The following is a 23755-nucleotide window of genomic DNA, read 5'->3' as shown; positions in this document are numbered from 1 at the left end:
ACTTCCAAATTGTCACCCTGTTGAAGGAATCTAAGGATGAAGAAAAAAGAAATTAAATCTTAACACAATTGAGAGGGAAGGTCTCATTCAAGGGAAAGGTGGTGGTGTTGCTAACAGAGAGATCTGACAATTTCCCAGGTTAGAGAAAGATCTTTACTCATATTGTGTGAAACACCTGAAAATTATGCACACAGGAAACATAAACACAGCTTCAGCCTGACTGGGATGGTAAGTACCTATAATACAGATAATTATTGAGAGGCATAGGAGAGATGTCAATATACTCAGAGGCAGGGCTGCTATTCAGAGGGACCTAGGCAGGCCAGAGAGACAATGAGCATAAACTGAGAAAAGAGATGTTCAGGCTGGATATAAGGAAAAGCTTTTTCTCCATGAGAACAGCCCGGCAGTGGAGCAGTCTGCCCAGAGATCCTGTGCAATCTCCATCCTTGGAGATTTTCAAGACCCAGCTGGACAAAGTCCTGAGCAGCTGGAGGTCTGACCTCAGAAGTGACCTTGCTGTGAGCAGGAGGGTGGACTGGAGACCTCCTGAGCTCCCTTCTGACCTGACCTATCCTTTTAATGTAACTGAAAGACACAAAAAGGGTAAGAGATGTGCCATCATCCAGGGCACAAGGGTAAGAATGAACAGACTTATACTCATCCTTTTCTCTCTAAGAAATTTCTAATATGAACTTTTTTAATCCTTTTTTTTTTTTTCTGATCATTTGTTCCCTATTACTTAAATGGGATGGAATCAGCATTTCTCTACCTGTCAGGTATTACCTAGGCAAACATTAACTTACAAGCTTCAAAATATAGTAACAAAGCTCCTAAACTGATAACACTCATCAATTTTAAAAATGTTTGTGAGGCTAGACCCCTGAACCTTGAGTTCCACTTCATGTGCTTTGAGTCTTACCAGCTATTAATTTTAGGTACTAGAAGCTATGTTGGCACTGGGTTTTAATTGGCCAAAATGTAAGTGAAAGGTATTGATTCATCAAATATTTAGGCCACAGAGCATCTCCGTTTTCTTATTTAGAAAAAAAATAATTATTACCTTGTGTACCATTAAAATTTGGGATAGATTTAAGGACTACTCTAAGACTGCACCAGATCTAATAGATCTTTAACGCCCCTGTGTTACATAAACTAGCAAAAGACATAATCTTGAGTGAATTAGGAACTTCAGATGGCTTAACAAAAAGATATAACTTCTTCGCATTAGTTTACTTTTGGGTGGCAGCAATTCTGACACCAGTCAAATATAGAAAAATTATAAAACATAATGAATGGTCATTTAGTTGCTGGAAAACTGGTAGATAACACTGTTATGCAAATAGAGACCTAGTGTATTTGAGAATGGGAGGATTTTAAGATAAAGACATTAAGGTTTCACAAGCACCGTAATTTTTTCTTTAGACGAAGAATAGTTGCTCCTATTAGAAGACACATACATAAACTTTAGAGAGCTAAAGATAAATGAAGTATTTCACTACTGATGAGAAAAACCCCCATAAATGCAAGCGAATTCTACAGAAAAAACTAGCTTGTTAGCACTGTTGTATTTGACCGGACTTGGGGTAATGCTGGAAGAACCGAAGAGAGATTCCTGTTCAGTGAAGTCTTGAAGTTTCTCTATGAGATGAGGGTATTATAGCTAAAAAGTCTTCTTTCCACTGGATTATACAATATCTTTTTGTTGTGCCAGCATGCCAGATTTAGCTGAAAAGAGACCCAAACCCAGAAATTAAGGGAAATTTTTCAGCATTATGTATTTTCTGAGTCTATTTACTGAACAGTTTCTTGAATAGCTATGATGATGCAGGAGCAAAGGTTATATATAGGTGAGACTGAAAGTCTGGTGCAAAGGACACTTAAGCTAGTGCTGCCTTCAAGAAAAACCTGTAGAATCACAGCTTGAAAAATCTCTCACACCTGATCATATTCCAAGCATCTGAAGTGTCCTGTTCATTCAGGGTTTGTGCAAAGAGGAGTATTCATTCCAAACTCCCATGGATTGCTTGATTCACCCTGTATTCAAAGACTGAGCAATTGAAGAATATTGCTTAAATTGCCTTAATATTCTCCCACTGCAGCGTTGGGGAGGGACTTTTCTCCCTCTTTACAATTTCTCAATGTAGAGGCACAATCAAAACCTTAGTCTTGACCTACATAAAATTAGTCTTTTATCTTCTCTTTCTATAGGCTTATTACACTTTTATCTGCCAATATACTTTTAGCACATTCTTCTTATACAGTCCTCTTTAATGACCATCATACATAAGAATTCATTTAATTGCTCTAACTAGCATGATTATCATTATTCAAGAAGTAGGTACAACCCCCCTGCTAGCCTTCACACAGAGAGGAACCGGCAGAGGTGACAGCAGGGTAAGAGTCAGTGCCACACTATGTTTGACATGTTGACATGATAACTGAGGAGGTTGCAGATTGAAAAACATTGCTCCTTGTAACTCGGTGGTTGACATACATACACAAGAAGCTTCTGCATCATCACTTGATTTAACGCTGCTGTTACTTCCATGGAACAGGGGAACAGTGAAAATACAAGCATCTCTGAGATGGCTAAACTGACATAATGGCTCAAAACTACCCTTCCCTCTCTTTTCCTGTTGGCTTTCCCAATCATGTGGTTGTGCTTATCTGACCCTGCAGTAAAAAAATGACCCAGCTAAACAATTCCAAAATAAAACAATTGTTATTAAACTAACTTTATGATAGTTTATGGCACTGAAACAGCTGAAGAAGGGATCAGCTGAGCACCAGAGCTGGTGCAATCTATGGAAGTGGAGGATGCAGAACTGTTTCTTCCAGTGACAGCAAGAAGTTATTCCTGTTCAGAGATTTTGTGAAGTCAACTGAAATGTTTGGCTCACTTTGGGTGTGGGGGCTTGTTAGGCTATTGTAACCTTATTTGTGTTGCAGCACTGAAATATGAAGGTAGAAGAAGAAGGATTCAAGCATTGGAGGACCACTCTGTAGAGGTTTCCTGACAGCGGTCTTGTTTTTCCCTTTTTTTTTTCCTCTCTATGTATGTAATTATAGGTGGGTTTTTAATGCTTGGGTTTTTGCGGACTATGAAACCACTATTATGTCTCTTTTTTCCCTCTGTTTTATTCACAGCTTCATAACTCATTTTTCTCTCTGCCTTCAAATGTTCAGGCCACTGTCTACCTTATTTCCCTCCATGGAAATGTTCATCATTAGCCCAGAATGTATAGCAGATTAAGAAAAGTAAGTGTTCTTTTTGTTCACTGTAAAAGGTAAACACATGGAAAAGTTGCATATGTATGAGACACTATAACTCCAAGCAGCCAGTGGGATTTCAAGCACTGGGTCATCTGACTGTTTCAGAGCAGGTATAAGCAGTAACATTTTAAAACTATTGCCAATACTATAGTATTTACATGAAATCTATATGAAAAATCCTCTTCGTGATATTTAAAAGCTAATAGATAAAAATTATCACATATAGACTGAGCTAGATATTCTCAAAAATTAAAATTATTGTTGAGATTTGGGAGAAAGGAAACAAAATTTTTATACCTTTCTCTGTTTTAACTAAGTTCTGAGGGTAATTTTAAAAATACCTGTATTTCAAATGTTCTCTAAATCTGAGATGAAATAGTTTAAAACTGTTGCAAAATGAAGGGGAAAAAAGCATACCATTATCTACAAGAGAGGCACCAGTAAGAAAAAGAATAAAAAATGTCATCTCTGAAGGCAGCTATCAAAAACACCAGTGACATACGAAACATGGAAACAGCTGGAAATTAATCAGTAAGAATAAATGAAATGAAACTAGAAAATCCAGGAGACCGTTGCTATGAAAATCAGAGCTGCAGGCAAAAAGGGAAACCAAAGAGTGAAGAAATGCTGGCATGACACAACAACTAATAAGAGCTAGCATATAACCAGCAAAGGGAGGTATGCTTTTACTGATGGAGGAGAACTGCTGTGTAGTGAAAATTTAATTAATCGTGGAGACCAAAACAGTAGTAGCAATGCATTTTAAAAGGTATCAAATAATGGATGTACTTTAATATCAGTGTTCCTTTAAAGTATATTTAAAATATATATTACCACACAAAGGACATTAATATACATAGTTACAAGAACATGTCCTAGTACATCTTGTGAATGATATATAATGCATAATCCTTGACAAAAGAAACAGGCCTGAGACTGTCAGTCCCAGACAGTAAGGTATCAGTAAGGCTCACTATCCCCAAGTGAGCATCCCAAGTCCAGAAAATTCAGCTCTCAGGTCCAAACCAATTTCTCTGTGGCTATTTGTGATGCTAATTATATGATGGTTAAAACATTTCAAAGTTTCTGAGATTGAGCTAGATAATAAGGGATCATTAAATGTGTGTTAAACATTCTTTGAGTTAAATCACACAGCATATGTCAGAATTTCTTTGTAAAACTTTCTATACACAACAAACATTAGAAAGGTATACTTACTTAAAACTCTATTTGGAGAGCATATCTTAGTCTAAACTACCTGAGATGACTGAAGTTTTGTAATGTAAAATATAGTGTGTTTAGATCTTTATGATCCCGAACTTGCAAAGTGCCAAATTCTCCTGAATGGCGTTCAAGTGCATCTTAAAAGCAGAGAACAAGTCAGAGAACATCTACACAGATTCTCCTTCCTTTTTAGAGAATCTTGGGTGGAAGTTTGATGGTAGATGAAAGGTTTAAACACAATTTAGGACATGTTTAATCAATTATGTAAAATAGAATTATTCATATTGGCGTTGAATGAAGTAATCTTCCATTCTAAAGTACATCAGAAGACTGAATTGCCATTCAATTAAAAGGGAACATAGAGATAAGGTTTAATGTAATTTTAGCCAAATGCTTTGCAAATATTTTTCTTCATATTTTCCTTATTTTTTCCCTTTAGACATTTTAAATTGAATATTGTCAACAGAAATGAAATGAATGTTGACTAAAGTCAGGCATACTGTATCATTCTACGAATGAACTGAGTATAACTCTGCCTCTGTGTTTAGCTCTTATTTTGCAAAAGCCAATGCCCCAAGAAAAAGCTTCTAACATTAAGGAAGAAAATGAAGGAAATCTCCACTGGGTTTCCCCAAGAAAGATCTCATTTTTGCTGTTGTGCTGTGTAATATGGGATGTTTTAACTTTTTAGAGAAACCTTAGGGTGGGGCCCAAATTTCACAGTTTTCTTGTTTGCTTACTTCGTGTAGTCCAGGTCAGCTAAATGTCAGAGCTGCTTACAGAAACTCATTGCTTTTAGATTGTTTACCTAACTGGCATAAAATGTCACAGCTCCAGTGAATGAACCACATCATTCACCAGCTGATTTAAACGAACTGTATATCTATACTATGCGGACTTATGTCTGACAAATGATAAAATTTGTTATACTTTGTTGAAGTATATCCAGAAATAATCCCAGTTACACATCCAATTTCAGTATGTTAAGAATTTATAGATTTTAATGTATCCCTCTGCCTGGAGAACATGAGAGGCATATTTGATTAAAAATATTTTAAAACCCATCTACTTGTCAACTGCATTGAGTTTTAGATTGGTGAAAAGGAAATTTCTTGCTTGGTATGAAATTATTAAATACTAAAATGTAAGCTAAAAATAAGACAGAGAATACAGTATGAATAAATTGAAAATATTAATGAGCCAATGTAATGAGGATGCATCCATTTTTAATGTTATTTTAAGTAAAAATATGAATACTTTATGTGTTCTTTTTAAGGTTTCCTTGAGGCAGTGGCTACGTATTTATGTAAATTACAATGAAAACATATGTTTCCTCATGCTGTAGCAATGTGTGTGACTACAAATCTCTCTACTTGATATTGTAAATAATACTTAAATTAAGTACTTATCTTCACAGTTTTTCTTTAAAATAGAACCTGCCAAAAGTATGTCAAGTATTTTATTGCTCATTAATACATAATAAAATGCTTATGCAGTTAGTAATGCAGCAGAAGCTTTCTGAGACTGCGGAAATGTTGTGACCATAGGTATGTTTTCAAGCTGTGCACTGAGTTATAGTTCTTCTGGAAGCTCTTATGGAAGAGGCGGGCCATTGTCTCACTCGGGGAGATACATGTGGAGTATAACCTCAAGAACAACATTGTGCTTTTTGGGTTCCCTTTTTCCTCTAAGGTGAAATATATTATACCTTGAATGTAATGAACATAACATGCTCCCAGCTCACACTTTCTCTGTCATTCTTACACAGAAAAAGACATGTAGAATGGAAATCCAGGCAGAAAGTGTTTCTTATCTTGATCTTTCCAGTGAAATGGAAATTCTGGACTTTAAATACAATAAGCAAGACTTAGGAAGGGATTCAAGTCCCAGAAAGCAAGTGTCTCAGGCCATTTTAGAATCATTTTAGCATGATCTGGTTTATACCTGACACTGCAATGTAATGTTTCCTGTAGGACCTGTGTCATTTATACCAGCCCTGCGAGTATTTCTGAAAGGGTGCTAAATCTATTGTTTAGGCACCTAACATTCCCTTTAAGTTACGATTTACCTTGATCTCCCATCTAATATATGTTATATCACAACTTTATTTTCTCAGGGTAATAATGACTCTGCTTATAGTAGCTTTGAGGTTGTATTTGACATGTGGCTGATCTAGCACAATCCGATTGACTTTCCCAGAGCTTTGTCGTTATACCTCATTTTTGAGTCTGTCTTTTCTGCAGGCATCTGTGAGTAAAATGGCAGTTTGGGTGATCATATTCTTTCAGACTGAAAATAAAGGTTATTTTGACAACTGAAAAAAAAAAGAAAAAGTCTTAACATTGCCTTGTCTGTAAAAGTCTAAAGAGGTATGATGAATATTACTGCATAGATATTACTGAATAGATTTTAGCTTTAAGACCTTCCTAGAGGAGGATTAATTGCTCTACATACAGTGGTGGGTCGACCCCAGCCAGCAGGAAAGCCCCCACAAAGCCACTCACGCACTCCCATGCAGCAGGATGGGGGAGAGAGTTGCAAGGGCAAAAGTGAGAAAAAATTGTGGGCCAAGCCAAAAGCAATTTAATAAGTAAAAAAACCCCCCACAAACCAAAACAAAAAACCCCACCAAACAATCACTCACCATTTCCCACCAGCAGACCAATGTCCAGACAAGCTGTGAGCAACAGCTTCTTTAGAAAAACCCTCCCTCAATTTTATTTCTCAGCATGACATCATAGGGCATGGAATGTCCCTTTGGTCAGTTGGGGTCAGCTGTCCTGTCTGTGCCCCCCCCCAAAATTCTTGCACTCTCCCAGGGGGAACAGAGTGAGACATCATGCAAGCACTGCTCAGAAATAGTTAAAACACTGTTTTGGTCACAAATCTGAAACACAGCACCATATTGCCTACTATGAAACAAAATAAACTCCATCCCAGCCAAAAGCCGTACATGTACAGAGGCCTACCAGGGGCAAAAAAGGTAGAGAGTGAACCACCAGTTGGAGTCAGATAGCTCTTTTACATCCAGTCTTTGCCTTGCCTCAATACTCAGAGTTAAGCTATCAAAGTTAGAAGCTTTTTTGCACCCTCAGTCTCATAGTTGTCCATGATAAAACACAACAGAAGAGACTTTACTCCTCCTCATTCCTTGATGATTCCATATAAATTAAGTAGAAGTAATAATATTTTTATATTTCAAATTTACCTCCCTGTGCCCAGTTTAAAAAAAAAAAAGACGTGGACCCATATTTCTTGGCAAAATTCAAATCAGAAATACACTTAATAAATAAGTGGAAAAATATAATTTCTCCTTTCCTGTGAAAACTTTAAATGAAAATTACAGTTTGTGTTTTTAATAAATTTGTGTTTGTTTGTTTGTTTCATGTGGCCAGTACCAGTAATACCGGAAAACAAGTTCTTTCTGGATTTTAACTTTTCTAAGTCTCTGAAAAAATAATAAAAATACATTCACAAGAAAAGGCATCGTTTGATAACTGGAAAACAAGAAGATGAAAAGCATTTTATCCTTCTAATGCTTAAACCCCATATTTTTTCTCAGTCTTGAAGCTCTAAATTGGCAGGTTTAGGATTATTTTAATATTAATAGTAAAAAAAAAAGCTAATTGATCTGTTTGCATGTGATGTCTTTATGAAGATTTTGATTTCTATTTAACCTGGTGGCTAACTATTTAGCTGTGATTTTATAAGCCATAAGGATATTCAAGGACCAAATTTTTTGTCATGGTATTATTTAAAAATTGAATTTTGAGTATCCTTTTTCTCCCCATTGGTAATCCATTGGAATAAATTTGCCTGCTTCCCCAAAGTGCACTATGAACTGACATATCATTGACTATTTCTGACAACAAAAGCTTGGAGTGGTGGTGAAAATAAACTAACTGTCAATACATGAAGGTCAAAGACACTGTCAGCACCATTATAAAAGCATGACTGTGACCTGATTCATCTTATATTTGCCAATTTCCAAGTCCTCTTGTGAGAGCTGCTCAAAAGCTCTACTTGAAGAGGTGAGAGTAAAAGGGGATTATATTAATGGGGATCATGCAATATTTGCTGAGCTGGAAATTTCAGAAATCCTTCTGGACCAAAAAAAATATTCAACACAAAATGGCTTTTTTTTTTCCTACTACTTTTTCTCTTTAGTCCCACCTAGCCACAGAACTAGATGCAATTGCTATAGCAAAAAAACTTTTCACTTGGGATTATCGTGGCAGAGGCTGTTTGCCCATTTACTGGACATGAAGAGTGAATTTGTGCTATATTGCACTGTATTAGAAGTGAGTAAAACTCATTTAACTGCACTAACCCTTTGATCATGTAACTGGCTTTTTCTTTGTTTAAGGTCCTTGCCTTTCTGACTAGAATTTGCTTTTGTCAGCACAGCAGAAAGTGACATATGGTATTTTTGTTGTTACTTGAAATAATCTTCTGTAGATCAGCTGGATTTCCAAAAGAGCTTGCATTCAACATTAGAGAGAGAGAGGAGATGAAAGAGAACCCCAAATCACTATACTTTCCATGATTAAAAATCTCAGCTCCCCCATTCAAGCCAATATATTTACTTCACATTTTTAGCAAGTAAACAAGGTAGCATCTGGTCTGTGATGTATCTAAGTCTTGTGAACCCTGATTTAGGAGGTGAAAGAAGAAAAAGGAAGTTGTAGTTGTTGGGTTTTTTTTTAATTGTCTGAGGTATTCATAAGCTATTAACTGATTAGATGTTGTTTTGACTTTCCTTCTGATACATAAACAAGACAGTTGGAAATCACTCTGGATTACACCCTTGCTCCTACATCACAGCAGATAAATGCTGACCTGCCAACATAATGGAGTTTTAAAATGACACCATCTTAACATGTGTAGTATCTGTGATTAGAAATCACCAGATATAACAATATAAAAAAAAAAGATGAAAATAATATAAACAAAAGCTACCAACTAAGAATGCTGAAGTTGATATTGTTATGTAGTTGGCATTACAAAATGTTCTCATTTAAGCTAATGGGCAGCATAACATAGAAACTGCTCAATAATTTGAATTCAGAGAGAGCAATCCCTATTGTTTCTGCCCACCAGCACAGTACATCAATTCTTTTCTTCAAGTTATTGCATATTGATGGGATACTTTTCTACTGACAGGCAGCAAAAAATTAAATCAGCAGTTATCCAGTCAAAGTGGCTGAATGAATGGGAAGGTTAATGCCTCAAACTAGGTTTAAATTAGTTCACATTTCTTTAATAATTGCATTTCTGCATTAAACTTGTTTTAAACAGGAATATGTTCGATTCACAGTTCCTAAAGGCTAAGTTACGAGTGTATGATGGAAGACTGTTATGCTTCAAAGCCTACGAATTCAGATAAAAATTACCGTAACTTTCATAAGTTTTTCAAAGGTCAGTGAAGGGCTGGAGAGTTGCATGAAAACAAAAAAGAGCTATGGGCAAAATAACGAGAATTGATAATGACCTTTAAGCCAATGAAGAATGAAAATCGTAAAATACTTATCCATATAGAAGAACAAAGATTCTCATAAAAAAAGCTTCAACAACAAGATACAAAGTAAAATAGCTCATTATGACTGGAAATGATGGATTGGTACTGCACTAAGGCAAAGATTTCTCTACACAGAAAAACCTCCAGGGAATTTTCATTCAAACAAGCAGTACATTTTTGTGTGTGTGTGTGTGTGTGTGGATGTGTGCACACATCTTCAGCTGGACTTTTACTGAAGACAAGAGCAAGTTTCCACATCTACTGTTGCATAAACCTGGAGGGTATTTTATCTTATACTCCCTTTGAAATAAGAATTAAAAATGCATTGCAACAAGTGAAAGGTGTTACCTCATTAATTTTAATTTCCTGTTTCATTTTCTGCATTTTCATTTCTCTCTCTGTGTGATACCTGGCTGAAACTCCACTTGACACTCTCCTTTCCATATAAAATGAAGCTTGTAATTTATATTTTGCTGGTTTTTGTTCAGAATGTATTCAATAGAATATACCAGAATATCCAATATATCAAGAGAATTTTAAAAAATAATTTCTCATAGGACAGTAGACATGATATAACTATGTTTACTTCCCTGTGCACTGATACAGAATCCATTGAAGCCAATGCAGAGATTTCATTAACTTACACATGATTTGCTGGTGCAGACAGGATTTCAGGATCAAACTACTAACTTCATTGAAAGACATGAAGCCTTGTCATCTATGAGTTCTTAGTAATTATGAAGACCCATTCAATTAGAAAACCAAACAGCTAATTTAGTAATAATGAATGGGCAGGAATTCCTTCATCTTGAGCAGCTAAATTGTCTTGTGGAGATTCTGCACTGCCTCAGATAATTAAACACAAATAAAATATTCCTAGTTTACGGAATTCTGCTAATAAAAGCTAAAATCAATCTATGCTTGAGAACAATTTTTGTATGGAATGTTGTAACTGTTTCTGAGTAGCAAACCAACACCAAGGTTGAACTGAACAGTGGGAGGACATTTCACAGGGCAGAAAAAAGAACTCTCACTGAAGTAAAAAAATATGTGCTGAGAATTAAATTGAAATAAGCTTTTTTAATTTTTCATGCTCTAATGGAAGGGTGCACAGGAATGGTAGCTTGAAAAGGTAGTAGAAATTCAGAGTTTAACTGGGAGTTTATTGGATGTAATGCTGAAGAAACAGAAGAAATGAAGTATTAAGTTACCATGGCTCTCATTGATACTAATGTTTTTTGTTCCCCAGAAGGGAGAACCAGTGTAACAAAAACTTCTGCTGACCTTTCATGCACCTCTACTGCATGCTCTGAACAGAGCGTGAAGAACTCAGAAAGCTTATTGCAATTCAATTCCAAGATATGCACCAGTTCCTTTGTCAGAACTTTAAACCCAGAAGATTTCTAGTTGAAAAGCAGCCATTAAAATAACATTTCGTTTTTACAATTCCTTTATTTTCTCCCACTTAAGAACGTCTTCCTGTTCCATATATTTTCCTGGCTTTAAACCAGGCATCACTCAAAGTCTTACACTGTGTAATATTATCAAATCTTTTACTAGCTAATCCAGCATGGCCAAAGAGCTATTCCAACATGGCATGTTTCCCTGATGTACAATTGTGCTTTCTGAATACAATCAATTTCTCACACTATTGTACTAGAATCTGTATTAGAAACTACAAATCATGCATTTAAAGACAAGTGAACAGATGCTCTGGCGTAGATTTTTTTCTCCCAAATATAGAAATTCCACTATTTAATTAATGGCTGGGAATAGCATCTGATTTGGCTGAAGGCTTGCATATAGCAGTGCAGGTGTATATTTCTTAGATTTTCTTCTTTGATGAGTATGGTGCATCTCCAAGTATGCCCAGAGGCAGAATTATGGCGAGAAAGGCATAAGATAGAATGTCCAGTAACTTTCATTGACCATTTCAGAAGTATTGGGGTGGTATCTGTCCAACCTCCAACCAAGCATAAAGCAAATAGTGGATATTTACCACTGAAGAATAAATAAGTAAATAAATATGATGATAGCTCAACTAGGTACCTATATTATTGTTATGTTACATCAAAGCAGTATACTCTTAAGGAAAAAGGCCTTTTAATTTTGGAGTGAGTCCAGAGGAGGGCTACAAAGATGATCAAAGGGCTGGAGCACCTCTCCTATGAAGACAGGCTGAGAGAGCTGGGCTTGTTCAGCCTGGAGAAGAGGGCTCCGACAAGACCTTCTAGCAGCCTTCCAGTACCTGAAGAGGGCCTACAGGAAAGCGGGAAAGGGGCTTTTTACAAGGACATGTAGTGATAGTATGAGAGGGAATGGTTTTAAACTGAAAGAGGGTACATTTATATTAGCTATTAGGAAGAAATTATTGACTGTGAAGGTAGTGAGACACTGGAACAGGTTGCCCAGAGAAGCTGTGGATGCTCCTTCCCTGGCCGTGTTTAAGGCCAGATTGGACAGGGCTTTGAGCAACGTTGTCTAGTGGAAAGGTGTCCCTGCCCGTGGCAGGGGGTTGCAACTAGGTGATCATTAAAGTCCGTTTCAAAGCAAACTATTCTATGATTCTATGAAAGTTGTCAGGAGGAGGGTATACCTGCTACAGATTAAATATATTGTATAAGGCAACCCCTGAGTTAAATCTCTGTTTTTTTAATACCAGAGCTGCATTTTCCAACCTACCCTGTCTGCACTCAAAAAGTAAATTGATGATTGTGTTGAAACCACTGTGAGCTATTATAATGTCTTGAATTTAATAGTTCCCTCATATTATAATTCTTGCAAGCTTCTGAGCATCAAATAACTACCAGGTCAGCAGAGCACTGTCTGACTTAAAGGCATTCATGGTCATACTGCAAGCTGTAGCTGGGAAGAGGAGGTAACTAGCAAATTCTTCAAACAGATTTTTCTAGGGTGAAGTTATACATTTCGTCTAGAAGCAACATATTAATCACCACCAAAAACTGGCAGCCCATTTCCTCTATTCTCCACACCTGGTTGAATTATCTTGTGTCTGCCAGGTTATTTACAAGTGTTTTTGACATCCTGTACTGAATTAATGTTACAGAGTGACACCTATACAAAGGCACTACTCTGATAAGTGAGACTTTGGCTACATTTGCTTACCTCTAACTCATTAGATCATTCTGGTATAGACTGGGAAAGCAGAAAAAAAGGCATAGAAAATTGTTGTGGGGAGGCATATCTAGGAGATCTGAGTTGAATCTGGATATGCACAGGTAGGAAATAGAGAAGGAACTGTTACTGTTTTACATCTTAGTAACATATTTGGGGGTTGTGGGCATGGAGAGTAGCACCAGAAGCCCCTAGCAACCAGGAAATAACAGCTATTTGATTTTAGATCTGGAGAAAGTCAGAGATTGGCCAGGTGTGTTGTGACAAGCAAGGTCATAGACATCTTCTACCAACCATGACCACCTAAGTGAAAAAGCAATAAAGAAGGAAGAGTCCTTCAGTAGGGGAGCACATCCACAGAAGTCCAACACCACACAGAAGCTGAGCTGAGGTGGATTCATTACGCATGGAAACCAGTTTGCCAGCCAGGACTCAGGCACATTGACTGGTTAGAGTGAGCATCCTGTTCCCCTGCATTCCCAGTGTTGGTCACAGCTCGACTGGGGCAGCAGGGACCTCCTTCAGTGTGAATGTGCATTTTGTACACACTGTGGGAGTGGATTTTAAAACACAAACTGTTATTTACCCTGCGATACCTATCCTGGTTAGAAATAAGATCTAAAATTTATGTCACTGCATGGTGTAGTTCTGTCCTTGAGGTTTTATCACTCCTAAATTCCTCCGTGACAGTTGATATAATTCACTAATCCAACAACAACAACAAAAAAATACTGCTCTCCTTCTTCTGACAGCAGATCAGTTGAGTCATTCTAGCCACAAATTTTAATTTATCAGTAAACCTTAGAATCATTTAGACTGGAAAAGACCCCTAAGATCATAAAGTCCAACTGTAAACCTAACACTGCCAAGTCCACCAGAATTATTTCTCATTATCTTTTATGTTTTTGTAGGAAATCCTGCAATTGCTAATTTTCAAATGTTCTGCTAGCAAAATTTTAAAAATATTAATACTAAAAAAACACCCAAAAAACTTCACCAGATCTCCATCTCTGTTTTTGACATTTTTAATGGGTTTTGTGAAGTAGACCTGAGTTCTGGTGCATCTGGGATCTAAGTATTATAAGTTTAAAGAGAGGTGATTGATACGAAACACCTGCTTTTAAGTGGTTCTGTATCATAGAATCATAGAATGTTAGGGGTTGGAAGGGACCTCTGGAGATCATCGAGTCCAACCCCCCTGCCAGAGCAGGACCAATCAGGGCAGGTTATACAGGAACACATCCAGACGGGTCTTGAAAGTCTCCAGAGAAGGAGACTCCACTACCTCTTTGGGGAGCTTGTTCCAGTTCTCTGTAACACTTACGGTAAAGAAGTTCTTCCTCATGTTGAGGTTGAACTTCCTGTGCTCTAGCTTACATCCATTGCCCCTTGTCCTATCGCAGGGTACAAGTGAAAAGAGGTTGCACCTATCCTCTTGACACCCAGCCCTCATATGTTTATACACATTAATCAGATCCCCTCTCAGTCTTCTCTTCTCCAGACTAAAAAGCCGCAGGTCTCTCAACCTTTCCTCATAAGGCAGGTGTTCCAGTCCCTTAATCATCCTCATAGCCCTCCACTGGACTCTCTCCGGTAGATCTCTGTCCCTCTTGAACTGGGGAGCCCAGAACTGAACACAATACTCCAGGTGAGGTCTCACCAGGGCAGAGTAGCGGGAGAGGAGGACCTCCCTCGATCTGCTGGACACACTCTTTTTAATGCACCCCAGGATACCATCGGCCTTCTAGGCCACAAGGGCACATTGCTGTCCCATGGATAACTTGCTGTCTACCAGGACTCCAAGGTCTTTCTCCACGGAGCTGCTCTCTAGCAGATCGCCTCCTAACCTGTACTGGTGCATTTTATTACTCCTTCCTCTGCACTTATTCTTGTTGAACCTCATTAGGTTCCTCTTTGCCCAGCTCTCCAGTCTGTCCAAATCACGCTGAATGGCCACACAGCCTTCAGGTATATCAGCCAAACCTTCCAGCTTTGTATCATCAGCAAACTTGCTGAGAAGACACTCTGTCCCTTCATCAAGTTCGTTGATGAAGATGTTGAACAGGTCTGGACCCAGCACTGATCCTTGGGGGACTCCACTAGTTACAGGTCTCCAGCTGGACTTGGCACCATTAATTACCACTCTTTGGGCTCTATTGTGTAGCCAGTTCTTAATCCATCTCACTCTCTGTTCTTCTACCTCACACTTCCTGAGTTTGCTCACGAGGATGTCATGGGAAACTGTGTCAAATGCCTTGCTAAGGTCAAGGTAGACTACATCTACTGGTCTCCCTGCATCTACCCATTCAGTCACGACATCATAGAATGCTATCAGGTTAGTCAAGCATGATTTCCCCTTGGAAAATCCATGCTGACTACTCCTGATAACCTTCTTCTCTTCCATGTGCTTAGAGATGACCTCCAGAATGAGTCGCTCCATCATTTTTCCAGGGATGGAGGTGAGGCTGACTGGTCTGTAGTTTGCTGGATCTTCCTTCTTGCCTTTTTTGAAGACTGGAGTGACATTGGCTTTCCTCCAGTCCTCAGGCACCTCTCCTGTTTGCCACAATCTTGCGAAAATAATGGAGAGCGGTAGAGCAACAATATCAGCCAGTTGTCTCAACACTCTTGGGCGCATCTCATCGGGGCCCATGGACTTGTGTGTATTCAATTTCCATAACTGATCACTAACCCAGTCTTCACTGACTAATGGAGAGTCTTCCCTCCTCCAGGCTTCCTCTCCTACATCCAAGGTCTGAAGATCACAAGGGCTGGTCTTAGGATTAAAGACCGAAGCAAAGAAGGTATTCAGCAACTCTGCCTTCTCTGCATCCTCGGTTATCAGGGCTGCCTCCTCATTCAGCAGAGGGCCCACACTTTCCCTGTTCTTCCTTTTGCTACTGATATATTTGAAGAAGCCCTTTTTGTTCTCTTTTACTTCCTTTGCCAGTTTTAGTTCTAAGAGGGCTTTGGCCTTTCTTGTTGCCTTCCTACACATCCTGACAACTTCCCTATAGTTCTCCCAAGTGACAAGACCCTTCTTCCACGAACTGTAAATTTCTTTCTTCCACGAGATTTCCTTCAGAAGCTCCTTGCTCATCCATGCAGGTCTCATAGCACGTCTACCCCACTTTTTACTCAAGGGAACGCACCTCTCTTGGGCTTGGAGGAAGTGGTATTTAAAAACTGACCAACTTCCTTGGGCTCCTTTGCCCTCCAGAGTCTTAGCCCATGGGATTCCTGCAAGTAGATCTTTGAAGAGTATAAAGTTGGTCCTGCGGAAGTCCAGGGTTGTAATCCTACTTATTGCCCTACTTCTACCTTGTAAAATACTAAACTCCACCATGTCGTGATCACTGTCGCCAAGGCTGTTCCCAACCTTAATGTCCCGAACTAGTCCTTCTTTATTTGTTAATACAAGGTCCAGCAGTGCATCTCTTCTCATTGGTTCCTCCACTACCTGCATTAAGAAGTTATCATCAATGCACTGCAAGAGCCTTTTTGACTGAACATGTCTAGCTGTGTGGGCTTCCCAACAAATATCAGGGTGATTAAAGTCACCCATGAGTACCAAGGAGTGTGTTCTAGAGGCTACCTCCAGTTGTCTGTAGAAGGCCTCATCAACATCTTCTTCTTGGTTTGGTGATCTATGGTAGACCCCCACAACAATTTCACTCCCCTTTGCATGTCCCTTAATTCTTACCCACAAGCTTTCAACCTGTTCTGCCTCCCTCCCTGGATAGAACTCAATACATTTCAGTTGCTCTTGTACATAAACAGCAACACCACCGCCTCGCCTTGTTGGTCTGTCTTTCCTAAATAGTACATAGCCATCCATGACAACATTCCAGTCACGGGAGCTGTCCCATCATGTTTCAGTGATCGCAACTATATCATAGTCATGCAATCTAAGGCAGACCTCCAACTCCTCCTGTTTATTTCCCATGCTCTGTGCATTGGTATAAAAGCACTTCAGAGAGGGAGTTAAGCCACCAGTTTTCACTCTTGCTATCTTACCATTCCTGGCCACTTCCTTGGTTACTAGCTTATTAGTGAGCCCTGTGTTGTTATTGCCCCATGTACCACCATTATCCACCTCGAGTAGGACAGTAGTCTGAAGGCTGTCCTTAGGCTCATCTCCAGTGAGCCCGGTTTTATCCCCTTCCCCCTTCAAGCCTAGTTTAAAGCCCTTTCAACAAGGCCCACCAACTCCTGTGCGAGGATCCTTTTTCCCCTTTGAGACAGATGTACTCCATCTGTCGCCAGCAGACCAGGTGCCATATAAACTTCCCCATGATCAAAGAACACAAAATTCCGACGGTGACACCAGTCTCTGAGCCATGTGTTAATCAGGTGTGTCTTCCACCCTCTTTCAGTGTTTTTCCCTACCACTTGAGGTATTGATGAAAATACCACCTGTGCACCTGAACCTTTAACTAGTTGCCCCAGTGCCTTGAAGTCCTTTTTGATTGCCTTTAGACTTCTCTCTACAACCTCATCATTACCAACCTGGATAACTAACAAAGGGTAATAATCAGAGGGCTGCACCAGAGCAGTGAGCTTCCTTTTAACATCTCTTAACACGAGCTCCAGCGAGGCAGCAGACTTCCCTGTAGGATGGGTCTAATAGACAAATGGGCCCCTCTGTTCCCCTCAGAAGAGAGTTGCCTACTACAATTACCCTCCTTTTCTTCTTAGTTGAAGAAGTCATAAGATGTGGGGATGAGTGACAAGCTGTGGGCAACTCACTGGATGGATCCTTATCTCCATCTTCATTCACCTGGCCGTCAAGTCCCAACGACCCATACCTATTGTACAACAGCAACTGAGAAGGTGAGGGGGGCCGAGAAGGTTTTCTCTTGCCTCTCCGAGAAGGGACCTCTCTCCATTCCCCCTTGTCCCTTATGTCTGCGCCTTTGGCCTGGTGACAGGAGGGGAGGGGGTTCTCCACTTCTTGTAGAGTCTCTTCCTGCTGCCTTTGCCTCAGAGTGTGGCTCCACCCGTCTATCTCGCTTTCACACTCTCTGATCCTTTTCAATCTTTCTGCCTCCTGTCTCAGTTCAACCACCTGCCTGAGCAGGTCATTTACTTGATCACACCACACACAAGCGGTGTCTCTGTCTCCCTCTTATTTGAGTGCCAGGCTCAGGCACTTGCCGCAGCTGGAGACCTGCACAGCTGCGTGTTTGTGCAGGAGCTCGGTCTGAGCTCCCACATTCTTCCTCATTGTGGCTCTTGGCCGTGTTGTGACCATGTTCTTCTCTCTGGCCAGGAGGGAACCAACCACTGTTTGTTGCTTCCCACACGCCCTGCTCACACGTCCCTGCAGGCTGCTGTTCCTCCCCTCACCCTCACTGGCCTATCTCTTAGAGCGATCCAACTCACCTTGTGCACTGGCAGAGAATGAGCATCCTGCCCAACCAGCTGCAAACAGCAGCTCAGCTGTAACTGTCCAACGAGCTACAAACGGCTGTGGACCCCCCTCCCCTCCCCAGGGCACACATAGTCACCGTTTGCTCACCCTGTGCCCTGTGCGCAGTGACTAGTAGCTGTCCTCCCAGAGGCTTCTTATCACCTGGTCAATGGTGGGTGGTGCTGGCTCCGCCCGGGCTATCTCAGCAGCCCGCCCACCAACAGACAGCCCCCAGCAAAGGCAAAGGGCTTTTCCCAGCTTCAAAAAAGCCCCCAAAAGACCTTTTCATCGGTCCTTGTTTATATGTACTTACAAGATACTTCATACAGTCCAGGCCCATCATTTTCCTGAGATCTTGACCCTGGAACTTTCTTCCAGTGCTAATAATAACAAGTAAAATCATCTAGAATGAGTTCTCTGAAGCTGAGGACAAGAGAAGAAGCTTGGCTTATTCTAAACTCTTTACCTTTCCAAGCAAGGTGGCATTATTTCTATCTGATAGCAGATAACCTGGCCATTTCTTCAGTCAGCCTTACTTGGAGTCAAGTTACATGCTGTGGTCTGAAGCAATCCAATGAATGACTCACTGCCAGCAATGGAGTGACACAAAGAAGCTAGTAGCAAGTCATATTGCTAAGATAACCAAGCAATAGATAAATACAGTTGTATTCATGACCATTTTATTGGTACATCTTAAAATATAAATATAAATATATATCTCTTCCATTTAAAATATTTCCATATATTTTTTCCTATCAATATTGCCAAAACTTCTGAAAAATATGTATGAAAGACACCACATGTGATTTGAATGCACCATATGAAGAAGGATAGTTTGGAAAAAGAGGGTATACCTGGGAGTTAGACTGAAAAGCGAAAGAGAGAGGAGAGCATTCTGGAGTTACAGTAAGATGAATACAAGGAAAACCATTTAATTCTCTCTTCTGTTCTAGAAGTAATATCAAAGGGTTAAGATAAGGCATTTTGCTTCTGGATAGTAATCTAATGAATTACACTCATCTGATACTAGAATGTGAGTCCTCTGGGGTAGAACAGAGCCAGTTTATATGCCTAGTAGGCACGTATTCTATTTTGGTCAGCCAAAAGAGTCAATAAAGATGTTGTGTCCAGTGTCACTATCATGACAATTTTTCTATAGATTTTAATGGTAAATGGATCAAACTCACATCTGCTTTTCTTTGTTTCTGGAGGAACCACAGTAATATATTTAAAAGACTACCACTTTAAAAGTAGGATAACATGATTAAAAAGTATCATATGATAGATTATTTTTGATATTAGGATTTACTTATTGCTCATGACAAGCTTGAAAAACTCTGAAGAATTAGAAAACCGTATGAAATGTTTATTAATTATAATTATAATTAACTGTATAATTGATGATATTACCTGAATGCCAAATATTTATGTTCAGATGTACCAAAAAAATGGTTATTAACATATTGTTACTATCCTATTGCTAGATTACTTTAGCAGTGCTATTTACCACGAGTTTCATTGTTTGAAGGAACACACATGCTTGTGTTTTCTATGACAATCTTTGGTTGGGCAAAATTACACTTCTTACAGTGTTGTAAATCAAGATGACCTGCCTCATAGAGTGGTATTCTTATCTGTGTTGAACTAGTTGAAATCAAGTCAATACGTTCTTTTTGAGATTGGTTTTGCAATCACCAAATTCAATAAAAGGCATATCAAATAGCTGGCTTGGTTTTCTGTGTGTGAAAGATCGCTTGTAAGATTTCATCTAAAACTGGTTCCTTGTTGCCATTAAACCTCACCAGACATCTTTTCCACAGAATTCAACTCATACTTTCCATTTTTTCATGAGACAACAAAATAAAAATTGGTGTTTCCTAAAAACAGATGGAAGGACATAGCTTCAAAGACTGTTTATGGAGAATATATCTACTAGTTTTAAAGATCTGATATGATAATTAAAGTTGCTATATATATATATGTACATGATTTCATTACTAGTTACTTTTAGTAGGCTCTGATCAATTCATAAATGATTTTTAGAAAGTTAATCAAGATTTGATTTGAAAACTTCAGAAGAAATTCTAAATCTTGGTAAATAGCCTTTCAAATTAATATGCACCTCAGTGACTGATAGAGTTCATTCTTATGCCATAGGCATTGAAGATGATAAACTCAGGATATAAAGGAACAGTTACTAGCCTTACTACAGGTGCTTTATGAGACCTTCCAACAATCATTTGGCTCAAGATTCTTGTAAGTGGACACCAAAGCTGAACTTTTAGACTGCTGAACTACATTGGGTTTTTATGAACTTGCATTTACCAGTCAGTTTTGAGTTTTGCTTATTACACATTTCTTGCTGCCAATCTATTTTTAAAAGTGAGTGGGTACATGGTCAGTTATAAAGAGTACTTATTAAACACTGTAACACGTTGAGGTAATTTTGGAATTGGCTCTTCTTTAAACAAGAATTTGGATTAGGTAACCTCCAGACACCACTTCAACTTAACTTCTTTTCCTGTGATTTCTACATGCTTGCATTACCAGTTTAGATTAAAATTTAGGAGATACGGATTTTCAGTGGTTTGGGGTGTTTTGTTTTTTTGTTTGTGTTTTTTTTTTCCATTTTGTAGGAAATTTCAAAGTTCCCTATGAAGAAACAGCAAAAATTAAATAGCTCTTACCTCAAGAAAAAAAATGCAACAAAATGAAATTCTCGTTTTCCTAACAAATTTGCTTTTAAGATAGAAGAGTCAAGTAACATGAAAAGAATCTGTTCTGTGTTTTTAATTTTTATGTATCAGAACTGAAAACATGCTAAAATATTTACCTTAGAAATACAGGTAATAGTTGTGTCAAAATATTTTTTTTAACTTGGAATAAAAATTTGTAGGTTTTTTTAAATGAAATAATTATGTGCCTGTATTTGCATATTTCTTTTCAAACTTTTTATTTCAACATAAAAGGTATTTTAAAATAAACAATAAATTCCCTTATGTTTTAGAATGTCTTTCAACCTAGCCAGAAAGAAATCAACTTTCTTAAAGAAAAAGGTTGGATCCAAGGATGAAACAGGCTATATACACTTATAGCTGTACATTTATGTAACAGGATATGTACTTACATAACTACAGAAAATATAATTCTGTAATCAGTTGGGTGTAAAGTAAGTGAAGTTACAGGCAACTTGCTAGACTTAGAACAAACACCGGTTGCAAAAATCAACAGAAAAAAAACCCCTACGTTTTCCACTGATGGAAGTTAAATATGTTACAATACTAAAAGGACTCAGTTGTGAGGCAGAAAAATCTAAATGTAAACAGTGTCACAGCACACGTGTATCTATGCTATGTGTATGAAAATACACGTTGCATATATACAAACACACGTATTTTATATAATTTATATATGTATTCTCTATGTTTCAGTTTACATTAAAATATTTAATAAATACATAGCTTCGTAAAACCATGCCTTGCATAGACCCATTTTTGTTCCTTTTTTTCTTTTTGTGTTGCAAGCTACCTTGACTGAAATATGAATTTCCCCTACGTGCCGGCTGTGTCAGCATGTCAGTAGATGGCTAAAAAGAGCACCATCAGAAGTAAAAAGATGAAGTCTAACCACAGACGATTAAGGACTGGCCCTTCAAGACAAACAAACAAACAGACAAAAGGAAACAGAAAATAAAAGAACATCTCTGAAACGTCAGGTGCAAAAGTTAATGTTGCCCTTAGGCAATTTAATCTATTCACTCAGTGTTTATGAAGCAGAAGGGTCATGAGAAGTTGACCTCAGTGGTATTTTGGGACTGATCTTTTGACAAAGATGAACTGTTTATGAACAATTTTTCCATTCTGTGATGCAGAAATAGGAATGTCTTTAGGAGAAGCTTTGCTAATTTCAAATTTAAATTAGAGTTATTTTGGACAAATATTTGTTTATTATTATTAATGCAATGAGAGATTTCACTTTCTGCGTATTGCCAGTATCTTTCTGTCTGACTTTTTTTCTGCGCCTCAGAACTCGGTTTATATCATGCTTGTGTAGACATAATATATTTTTTCATTCTTACATTTTTAAATATTTCAATGCAAGTTTCAAAAATTGTTAGTTTCCTCTTTTCAACAATTATTTATTATTTTCTACTGTTTTTCTACATACCTTGCCTCAGAAATTTCATTCTCTCATGTAGTATAAATTCCAAGATTCTCATTTGTTTATCTTATCAAGTGACTCCACAAGATTATGCAATTTATTCAGTGATATACTTGTTTGATGTGAAGAAATAAATGAGATGATTGTCACCTATAGTGTCTCTGACTAAAGATACTGACATCGGTTTCTTGCCAGCAACTTTCTAATTTGAACATAAAGATACAAAGAAACCTTTCAGAAAACATAGTGGCATAAAAACAGATTTACCTTTGGAAACAGAAGGAAAGTGATCAAACACCTGGGCCGCCTCAAAATTTTGATTAATCCCCTGTTTAGCTCCTGCAGCAATGCACCTGTATATTGGTCCTTATTCAAAGAAAGGTACAATGCAAACTGCAGTGAGTTATGCTACTGACTTAAATGGACTACTCTTTGAAGAAAATACTACTTGGTGTAATTATTGGATTGAGAATTTTAATGTTCTTCTGATGATTTGTTGTTTATATGTATATATACTTTATATACATATAGGCATATGCATATACCTTCACACATATATGTGTGAATAAAATATACAGTCTAGACTCAGCTGTCACACCTTCTACTACTTTATTTCACGAATTTATCTTATATTGCCATAAAGATATGAATGCTTTTCCGCATTACATCTTTTACTTCACCTTTTTCATTGTTTCAGGTAGGAATGATGTACGAAGATGCTGAAAAGTTTAACAATCAGTAAAGTGCTAAATGGAAACTACAACTGAGCCAACTTCTATTGTGTTGTTAGCTTCTTCTGTGGATGATATAAAATGGTTATCTATACTTTTGATTTAGAGATTAATAAAAATTAAATTATCTATGCATTTTCAGGATCTGGGTTTCTGAATGTATATTCATGCATGTCTATCTTTAAGGGCAAATTTTTTGACTGTACATAGAAATCTAAACATGCAGCTACAGTGAACTTCAGACACTACTGTTTACAGTTATGATGGATTTTGGATTTGAAGCTACCTGGCTTATAA

The sequence above is a fragment of the Nyctibius grandis genome, chromosome 3 (assembly GCF_013368605.1).
Source record: "Nyctibius grandis isolate bNycGra1 chromosome 3, bNycGra1.pri, whole genome shotgun sequence".
NCBI lineage: Eukaryota > Metazoa > Chordata > Aves > Nyctibiiformes > Nyctibiidae > Nyctibius > Nyctibius grandis.
Note: the sequence above shows the minus strand (reverse complement) of the source record.